Genomic DNA, 9,190 nt, shown 5'->3' with positions numbered 1-9,190 from the left:
GAAAAAGGACTTCATAGCATCACAGCGAGAAGCATGAGCTTCACATTCACATCTGCTTCCATTGCCCACCCCTGACCCAAGACCTATGAGGACGTAGCAAGGCCCAGGGAGGTCCTACAGACAAGGTGGGTTTATGTCACAGGTGAGAAACTCCAAGCTTAGGAAACCCGAGATATTTAAAGGGGGCTGGCTAGCAAGCCTACCCAACCTTTCCCCTCGCCCCTCCAAAAGACAACATCTTTATTATACTGGTCAGGAAAAAAAGTAACCCAAACCCACAGGGAGCCATTATCTCTACCTCCCAAGGCTTTTTGCTGCATAAATATCTTTGATGAGATGGTTCAGAACAAAAGTGGTGAATGCATTTGCTTGGAACACCTGCAGAAACATGAGAGACCCAAAGAAAATTGCCTTAATATATGACTTGTCTTTTTTTATTCTCTTAGCAGTGTCTTTTGAAGAACAGAAAATTATTTTTTAATGAAGTGCAATTTATCAATTTGATTTTTCATAGATCATGTTTACAGTGATACCTAAAATATTTCTGGGTTTTTTTTGTTTTGTTTTTTTTTTTTGAGACGGAGGTTCATTCTTGTTGCTCAGGCTGGAGTGCAATGGCGAGTTCTCGGCTCACCACAACCTCCGCCTCCCAGGTTCAAGTGATACTCCTGCTTCAGCTTCCCGAGTAGCTGGGATTACGGGGATGTGCCACCACGTCCGGCTAATTTTGTATTTTTAGCAGAGACGGAGTTTCTCCATGTTGGTCAGACTGGTCTCAAACTCCCGACCTCAGGTGATTTGCCCACCTCAGCCTCCCAAAGTGCTGAGATTACAGGCGTGAGCCACTGTGCCCAGCCTGATATCTAAAATATTTCTACCTAATCCAAAGTCTCAAAGATTGTGTCTATGTTTTCTTCTAAAAGTTTTATAGTTTGAGGTTTTACATTAACATTTATAATTCATTTTAAGTTATTTTTGTATGTGGTTGGTATGAGATAAGGATCAAATTTCACATATGCATACCTAATTGTTCTGGCATCACTTTTTGAAAGACTATCTTTTCCACTGAATTGACTGCCTATTTGTAAAAATGAATCGTAAAAAATCAATGGCCTATAAATGTGTAGGTCCATTTCTGTACTCTATTCTGCTCCATTGATTTGATAGGTTCCACTGAGGTATCCTGATGCCAATTCCACATTATTTTGAATATGGTAGCTTTATAAAGGTCTTAGAATCAGGTACTGGTATTCCTCCAGTTTTATCCTTCTTTTTCAAAGCAGTTTTAGCTATCCTAGGTCCTTTACATTTCCATATGTATTAAATTATACAATAAGCTTGCTATTTTCTATTAAAAACTTTCTGGGATTTTGACTGGGATTGTGTTGAACCTATAAATCAATTTGGGGATAATTAATATCTTAACAACTTTGAGTCATCTGACCCATGAACCCAGTATATCTCTACATTTATTTAATTTTTCCCTAGTAATGTTTTATGGTTTTCAGGGTACAAGTCTTACATATCTTTTGTCAGATTCATCATTAAGTTTTTAATAGTTTGTGTTTCTATTTCTATTTCTTTCCCTATCTTTGTACTTTCAACCTTTCTGAGCCTTTTTACTTGTATGCAGTGTTATATTTTTAAAATCTCATTTGACAGTGTTTTCCTTTTAATTGGAGTATATAGTACATTTATATTTGTATTCAGACAACTCAGACACAGCTTCCCACGTCCCCAGTCATGCATGGAATACTTTGCAATCTCAGGGCTAGCAATAAGCTGATGCAAATCAGGTCTCATCAGCACAGAGAAACTCTTTTGTCTAGGGTCCCTCAGCCTCAATACTCGGCTCGCCATCCAGCACCCATGAGGGTAAGTGACTAACTTCCATTCTGTGGTATACATAAACATCACAAGTTACAAGTTTCTCAATGAGCAATCTTGACAGCCAAATACATTTTATGGAAGATTCTTGGATCAGTATCTTGCAAGTGGCAGGCATCGTAGGACTTTCTTCTCTCTTCAAGGATGATGTTCCAAGAAGTTCAAGGTCAATTCTTTAGCTTGGGGGAGAGACTCAGGGACCCATTCCTTCCTGGAACACCAGCATGAGAATTGAGAGGTGATGAGATAAATAAGATTCATTTTGCTGCCTTGAGCTTTCCAGATTTCTGATCAAATAAGGAACTTTCTTTTCTTTTCTTTGTTTTTGGAGATGGAGTCTTGCTCTGTCACCCAGGCTGGAGTGCAGTGGCATGATCTCGGCTCACTGCAACCTCCACCTCCTGGGTTCAAGCAATTCTCCTGCCTCAGCCTCCCGAGTAGCTGGGCCAACAGGCGTATGCCACCACGCCCAGCTAATTTTTTGGATTTAGTAGAGATGGGGTTTCACCGTGTTGCCCTGGTTGGTCTCGAACTCCTGAGCTCAGGCAATCCACCAGCCTCTGCCTCCCAAAGTGCTGGGATTACAGGCATGAGCCACTGCGCCTGTCCAGGAACTTTCTTTCCTAAAATTCTCCTTAGAAATCTTTTATTATCCCACAGAGTTGATTCCTTTTCTCTCAACTTTCTTTGTCTACTTTTGCTTTCTCTCTTCATTATGCAGCATCCCATTCTACTAGGCTAGACATATAAAAAGATCTTTGAAAATGGTAATCACACTTGTAAGAAATTAAGCATGTTAATTTGACATCTCCTTTACATTTTTTCCACAAAACAGAAGGACACTGTCTCTGTGGGTTCAGTCTGAAATATTTCTTACCAGTTGGTTTTAGGCCTTGCGTAAAGGAATGCAATTTTTAAAATGTTATTCAATCATCTTGAGACATAGCCTTTTCTTTGAGATCTTTCTTTCAATGTGAAAACCTTTGCTATTCTCTTTTCTTAAAAAACCTCTTGCTCCATCCTCTGTCAGATAATAGTAGTCTGACCCCTTTTCTTAAGGATATGTCCTGGTTTCTTGTTTTTAGGAAGCAAATAAAAGGCATTAATGAAGTGCCAACTGGTAGCTAATGAGGCATAGTCTTTGCCTTTTTTTCCTACTATATAAGTAATTGAAGAACCAAAAGTTATTGGTTGATTGCCAGATTTGTGAAACACTACAGCAAAGTCAAACAACCAGCAAATTTCTGTCAATCATTACAGTGCTGCTAGCAAGGGCTACGTGAAATAGAAAGAACTTGAAGAAATAATAAAAAGTAAAGTTTAACTTGTCCCAGGCAAATTCCCTGCAGGATGCCCTCTCTAAAAGAAGGTTGGCCTTCTGCAGAGCAGGGACTGTCAGGTGCCTGAAACCTGCTATCTCAAAACTTTCTACATTTCTGGCATAAGTCAGTCATTCTGGTTAATGCTGAAGTGAAGAATCAAGACCAAAGGCACTGATTTTCCACGTCACACAACTCAAGGCTTAGAACACATGCCTGGGGAGAGAATGGTGCTCTCCTGTTCAATGAATGCTGAAATTGCAGAAGGAGACCACTTTTTCAACAGCATGTACTGCTGCTGGGAGCCAGCATCTAATCACTCTGAGGGAGGGGCTGGTGCTTCCCCTAATTGTGTAGCTTAAAGCTGACAACTCAAGGGCTGGTCCCTCTCTCTCAGAGTCTGATGTCCAGCCATGCTAGACACTCATTCTGTCTCAAAGTGTGATAGGCAACAGGGAGACCACACACCTGCTACCAGTTCCACTCTATGTGCCATGAGTGAGGACTGCTCATCTGTCCTTGCTTGATAGATAAATTGTATCTGGCAGAGAAGCTCAAATGCTAAGAACATGTGAACCACAAGCCAAAAACTCACATGCACTACCGGGTATGTATCCAAAGGAAATGGGATCAGTATGTCAGAGACATATCTGCACTCACATGTTTATCACAGCGCTATTCAGAAGAGCCAAGATACAGAATCCACCTAAGTGTCCTTCAGTTCGTGAATGGAAAAAGAAAAACATGGTCTACACACAATGGAATACTATTCAGCCATAAAAATGAATGAAATCCCGTCATTTGTGGCAACATGGATGAACCCAGAATGACATTATGTTAAGTGAAATGAGCCAGGCACAGAAAGAGAAATATTGCATATTCTCACTCACTGACCTCACAGAAATAGAGAGTAGAATAGTAATTAGCAGAGGCTGGGAGGTTGGGGAGGATGGAGAGAGGTTGGTCAGTGGGTACAAAGTTACAGTTTGATAGGAGGAACAGGTTCTGGTGTTCTAGTGCACACTAGGGTGACTATGGTTAATAATATTGTATTGTATATTTCAAAATAGCTATGATATGGTTTGGATGTTTTGCCCCTCTAAATCTCATGTTGAAATGTGATCCCCAATGTTGGAGGTGGGGCCTGATGGGAGGTGTTTGGGGAGGTGTGGGGGCAGAGCCTGCATTAATGGCTTGGTGCCCTCCCCGTGGTAGTGGGCAAGTTCTCTCTCTGTGAGTTCACGTGAGAGCTGGTTGTTTAAAAGAACCTGGCACCTTTCTCCCCCGTCTCTCTCTTGCTCCCTCTATTGCCATGTGGTATGTCTGCTCCCCTTTCATCTTCTGTCATGATTGCAAGTTTCCTGAGACCTCTCCAGAAACAGGTGCTGGCACTGTGTTTTGTGTATAGCCTGCAGAACTGCGAGCCAAATAAACCTCTTTTCTTTATAAATTACCCAATCTCAGGTATTCCTTTTATAGCAATGCAAAAATAAACTATTACAAGCTAGAAAAGAGAATTTTGAATGTTCTCACCACAAAGAAAGGATAAATGTATGAGATGATGAATAGGCTGAAAACCTTGTGTTGACCATTACACAATGTATACATGTATGGAATTATCACACTGTGGCCCATAAAAATGTAGTTACTGTGTGTTGATTAAAAACAAAATTAAAAATACCTCACATGCCTACAGGGTAAGGAAGGTAATAGAGTGGATCCAAAGTAGCAATATGGATTCAACATAAAGTAGAGGGGCCAACTGGAGTGTACACACCCTGCCTCTCTGGTCCCAGCAGACTGCCATGTAGGCATGGAGGCTCTGTGTTGCCAGATCCTCCAATGCTCAAGAGAAACCACAAACCAGATTTTACTTTGACAGAATTACTGTGAGATCTTCTGGTATTTTTAAATTTCTGAGAGTAAATTAAAATAAAATAAACACATAAACACACACACACAAACCACAAAAGCCCTTTGTAGCCTAACACTATGTAAGCTGAATATCACACTCCTGTGGTCCATAGCCTGCTAATGCACAGCCTCTGATATAGATGATAAGTGCTATAAGATTCAGAGGCAGGGCCAGGCACAGTGGCTCACACCTGTAATCCCAGCACATTGGGAGGCCGAGGCAGGCAGATCGCCTGAGGTCAGGAGTTCAAGACCAGCCTGACCAACATCATGAAACCTCTTCTCTACTAAAAATACAAAAATTAGCTGGGCATGGGGCAGGCGCCTATAATCCCAGCTACTTGGGAGGCTGAGGCAGGAGAATGGCTTGAGCCCGGGAGGTGGAGGTTGCAGTGAGCTGAGATTGCGCCACTCTACTCAAGCCTGGGCAACTGAGTGGGAATCTGTCTCAAAAAAAAAAAAAAAAAAAAGATTCAGAGGTGGGAGAAATTCTGTCCAGCCACTATGTCCACTAAAAAAAGACAAGTTTAAAAGGCAAATGAGTTGACTATAAAAAAATAATTTATAGAGAGAAATGGTCTATCCCCAAACTGTTGTCAGGGTGTCTGGAATACTTAAAAGAAACTCTGGGAGATTCAATGGTTATTTTTTGAATGCATGCAGGAAAGAAAAGCTCAGAAGCATCTAAGCAACTAGAAGAAATATTTTTACCTACTGGGAAGCCTGAGTTGATTGAATGAGAAGTTAATTCTCTTTTGTCTGAGGTCTAGACTTCTGGAGATACCTCCTTTTTTTTCTTTTTTCCTTTATCTTTGTTTAAATCAAGGATGTACTTTATTGGCAAAGCTTAATCACAGTTAAATAATATCCTAGTTAAGTTGACCAGGTTCCACTCTAGAGCAATTTCTGGAAATGATAGGATAAGCCCATTTTGCAAGATTACTGATTGGCAGTTAATGGAGCTCTCACACTTTTATTTTAGAGGGTAGTTAAAGAAGGTTACCTGTAATAGCTTTTACTGAGGGTTTGCCACGTGTGAGCACCTGCTAAGTATTTAGAAAATATTGCATGGTCTTATAAATGTGTATTACTCAATTTACCCAGTGAGGTCACATAGTTAGTTAGTTGTGGGGTTGGGATTCAAGCCCAGATTTACCTGACTTCTAAGACTATCTCTAAACCAGCATACATATACCATTCTTTCCAGTCATTGCTTAGGGAAGAGATCTCATTTTCCTTCTAAATATACTCAGATTTGTAGAAGTTAAGTGAATTTCTCAAGAATGGAAATCTAGTAAGTTGCAGACTTATAATAAGACAGACAGTTCAGGCTTCTGACTTCCAGTCCTGAACACTTCCCCCATGTGATTATCTTATTTATCTCTAAGTCAGGAGAATGTTAATTACTTTAAGACTAAGATGGAAATCCCCCATGAACCTGGAAACTCAAATAGCAGAATGGATGAGGCTCTGCAGGGTCTCAGCAACTCAGCAACACAGACTTCCCCTCACCAAGGCTGATACGGCCATTGCTACTGCTGAGCTGCTGAGCGCCAGCCTGCCCATAACAGAAGTGAAAGCTAAGCCTCCTGAAGTGGCCGTATTCCCCAAGGGGACCAAGTGGCAGGTTTATTATGTAGGATCTTTTTCATCAAAGAGAGAAAAGCAACTCTCTTAAAGGAATAGAGAAATATTCCAGATGTAGATTTGCCTTTTCCATCATTCTTCCATTTATAGTTCCATTTATTCATGAATATGATATCCTACACAATCCTACTACTGATTATAGAACTAATTATATGGTGAAGGGATGTGGGCTTTCACCACAGAATTCAGAAATCTCATGTGTTTCATCACACAGAAGCAGCTCACTCCATAGAACAAGAAATAGAACAGCCTGCTAAAGGCTCAGCCATGATGTCAGCTGGGAGACAATAAATACCCATCAATATTTGGCACTATTTCTCTCACAGTCAGAATACGTGGTTCCTGGAATCAAGGAATCTAGTTGGGAGTAGCCCCTTTTTACACCAAATAAGCCATTTACAAGATTTTTGCTTTTGAGGCCTCAAACATTGAGCTTAGTGACTTTGGAGGGCCAAGTTTTCAAAGCAGGATTGCTTCCACTTGGGAACCAAATCATGATTTTATCAAACTGGAAGCTGAGACCGTCAGTCCTAAGACTATCCCTTGACCAGTTTGGGATCCTCATGGTTCTGAACCAACAGGTAAGGAAGGCAGTTGCTCTAGTGATTCAGGTAGTTAAACACAGTTATAAAAAGGAAGTTGGATTATTGCTTCCTAATTGGAGCCAGGAGGACTATCCTGCTACTTGTCCTTTCAGGAGTCTCAGCTTCATAGTCAATGGAAAACTGTGATAACCCAATAGACAAGACTGCAAGGAATGAAGGGTTGAGTCACCCTTTTTAGCAACCTACCAAGTAGGCCCTAGCAGAGTAAGAACGTGCAATGAGTAGAGGAATTAGTAAGATGTGGTTATCAATTTAGGCCTAATACCCAACTAGGGAAGTGGGAACTATAGCAAGTTAGTACTTATTTACCCAACTCTTATCTATATTCCATATAAACAGAATTGTTGCATATAAACATTTTATCTGCATTTTATGGCCGCATTTTATCATTAAAGACACACAAAAAATTAACCCTTGACACGTCCTTGCAAATACTCCATTAAGCTTTCCTCAATTCCTGTGGGAGTGTGCAATCTAATTCTTGTCATGAGTGGATACAGTTCTAGATGAAGAATTACCCCCAATATCTTTAAAATCAGTTAATTCTTCAGAAGCTCCGACTGAATTTTGCCATTTTGACTTTGATTATCATTGTTTCTGTTGCATTGCAGCTTGAGTATAAAATCAAGAGTAAATGGTTTTAGAGTTTGAAGGCTTCACTACAGCTTTTTGAACCCAAGAGAGCATAATCTTTTAAGATTATGCAAAGGCTTGGGGTTTATTATTTACTGTTGATAATAACAAATCAACTTGCTATTAGTGATTATTAATATGCTGTTTCTAGACTTGTCATTTTATAAGCTTAAATTAAGTTTGAAATTTAGTGGTAACATTCTAAACAGTGAGTTTTGGGTTGCATATACCTTTGAAAATGTGATGAAAGCTATGAAACTTCGCAGAAATACGGGCATACACACAAACTGCAAAATGTTCAAGTTTTATACAAGTTAAAACCTCAGTTTTAGAGGCTACTCCACATTCACGTTTGTCTCCTTCAAAGTTGTGATTACTGATCATGAGACACTAGCCATGTGAACTCCATAGTCTCAGGAAATTTCATTACCTTTTATTTATATTTTCAAAGAGAGAGTGAGCAAGAGAGAGAAACTACATTACATTTAGATCAAAATGAAAAAAATATTAGGTAATTGAATTGAATGGGTAAATAAAAATGAGTTACATTTCTCTGTCAGTAGGCTGAGTTCAAGTTTTGAAATGTCTGAGTTCCAAAGCAGAAGAAAATAATATTAAAAACTCATGGAAGGACTAGTATTATAGCCAAGTAATGCACTAATTATAAGAGATTTGAAAGACCTCAAATTTCCAAGAGAAATCAAATATGAAAATAAAATTAGAAACTGGGAACTCTTCATTTTGTATGAAAATTCCAAATATCTCAAAAGTGGCAACGGCTGCAACATAAAAATGCCCATATTGGTCAGATTATTTTTATTTCTACTCTAGTACTGTCTCTACTACTAGCTATAATTTTGCCTACCGTTCTTTCATTTGTTTATTAAATAACATTATTTGGATACATTTCTAAGATACTGGTTTAAATGTAAGTTAAAATGAATTTGGTGTTTCTGTGGGCTAAGATGTCAATAGTGTAGTTTTTTTGTTTTTTGTTTTTTTTTATGGAGTCTCACTCTGTTGCCCAGGCTGGAGTGCAGTGGCACAATCTTGGCTCACTGCAACCTCCACCTCCCGGGATAAAGCGATTCTTCTGCCTCAGTCTCCCAAGTAGCTGGGACTACAGGTGCATGCCACCATGCCTGGGTAATTTTTGTATTTTCAGTAGGATGGGGTTTCACGATA

The sequence above is a fragment of the Gorilla gorilla genome, chromosome 13 (genome assembly GCF_029281585.2).
Source record: "Gorilla gorilla gorilla isolate KB3781 chromosome 13, NHGRI_mGorGor1-v2.1_pri, whole genome shotgun sequence".
NCBI classification, from domain to species: Eukaryota; Metazoa; Chordata; class Mammalia; order Primates; family Hominidae; genus Gorilla; species Gorilla gorilla.
The sequence above is the reverse complement of the archived record's forward strand: the minus strand, read 5'-3'. Positions refer to the sequence as shown.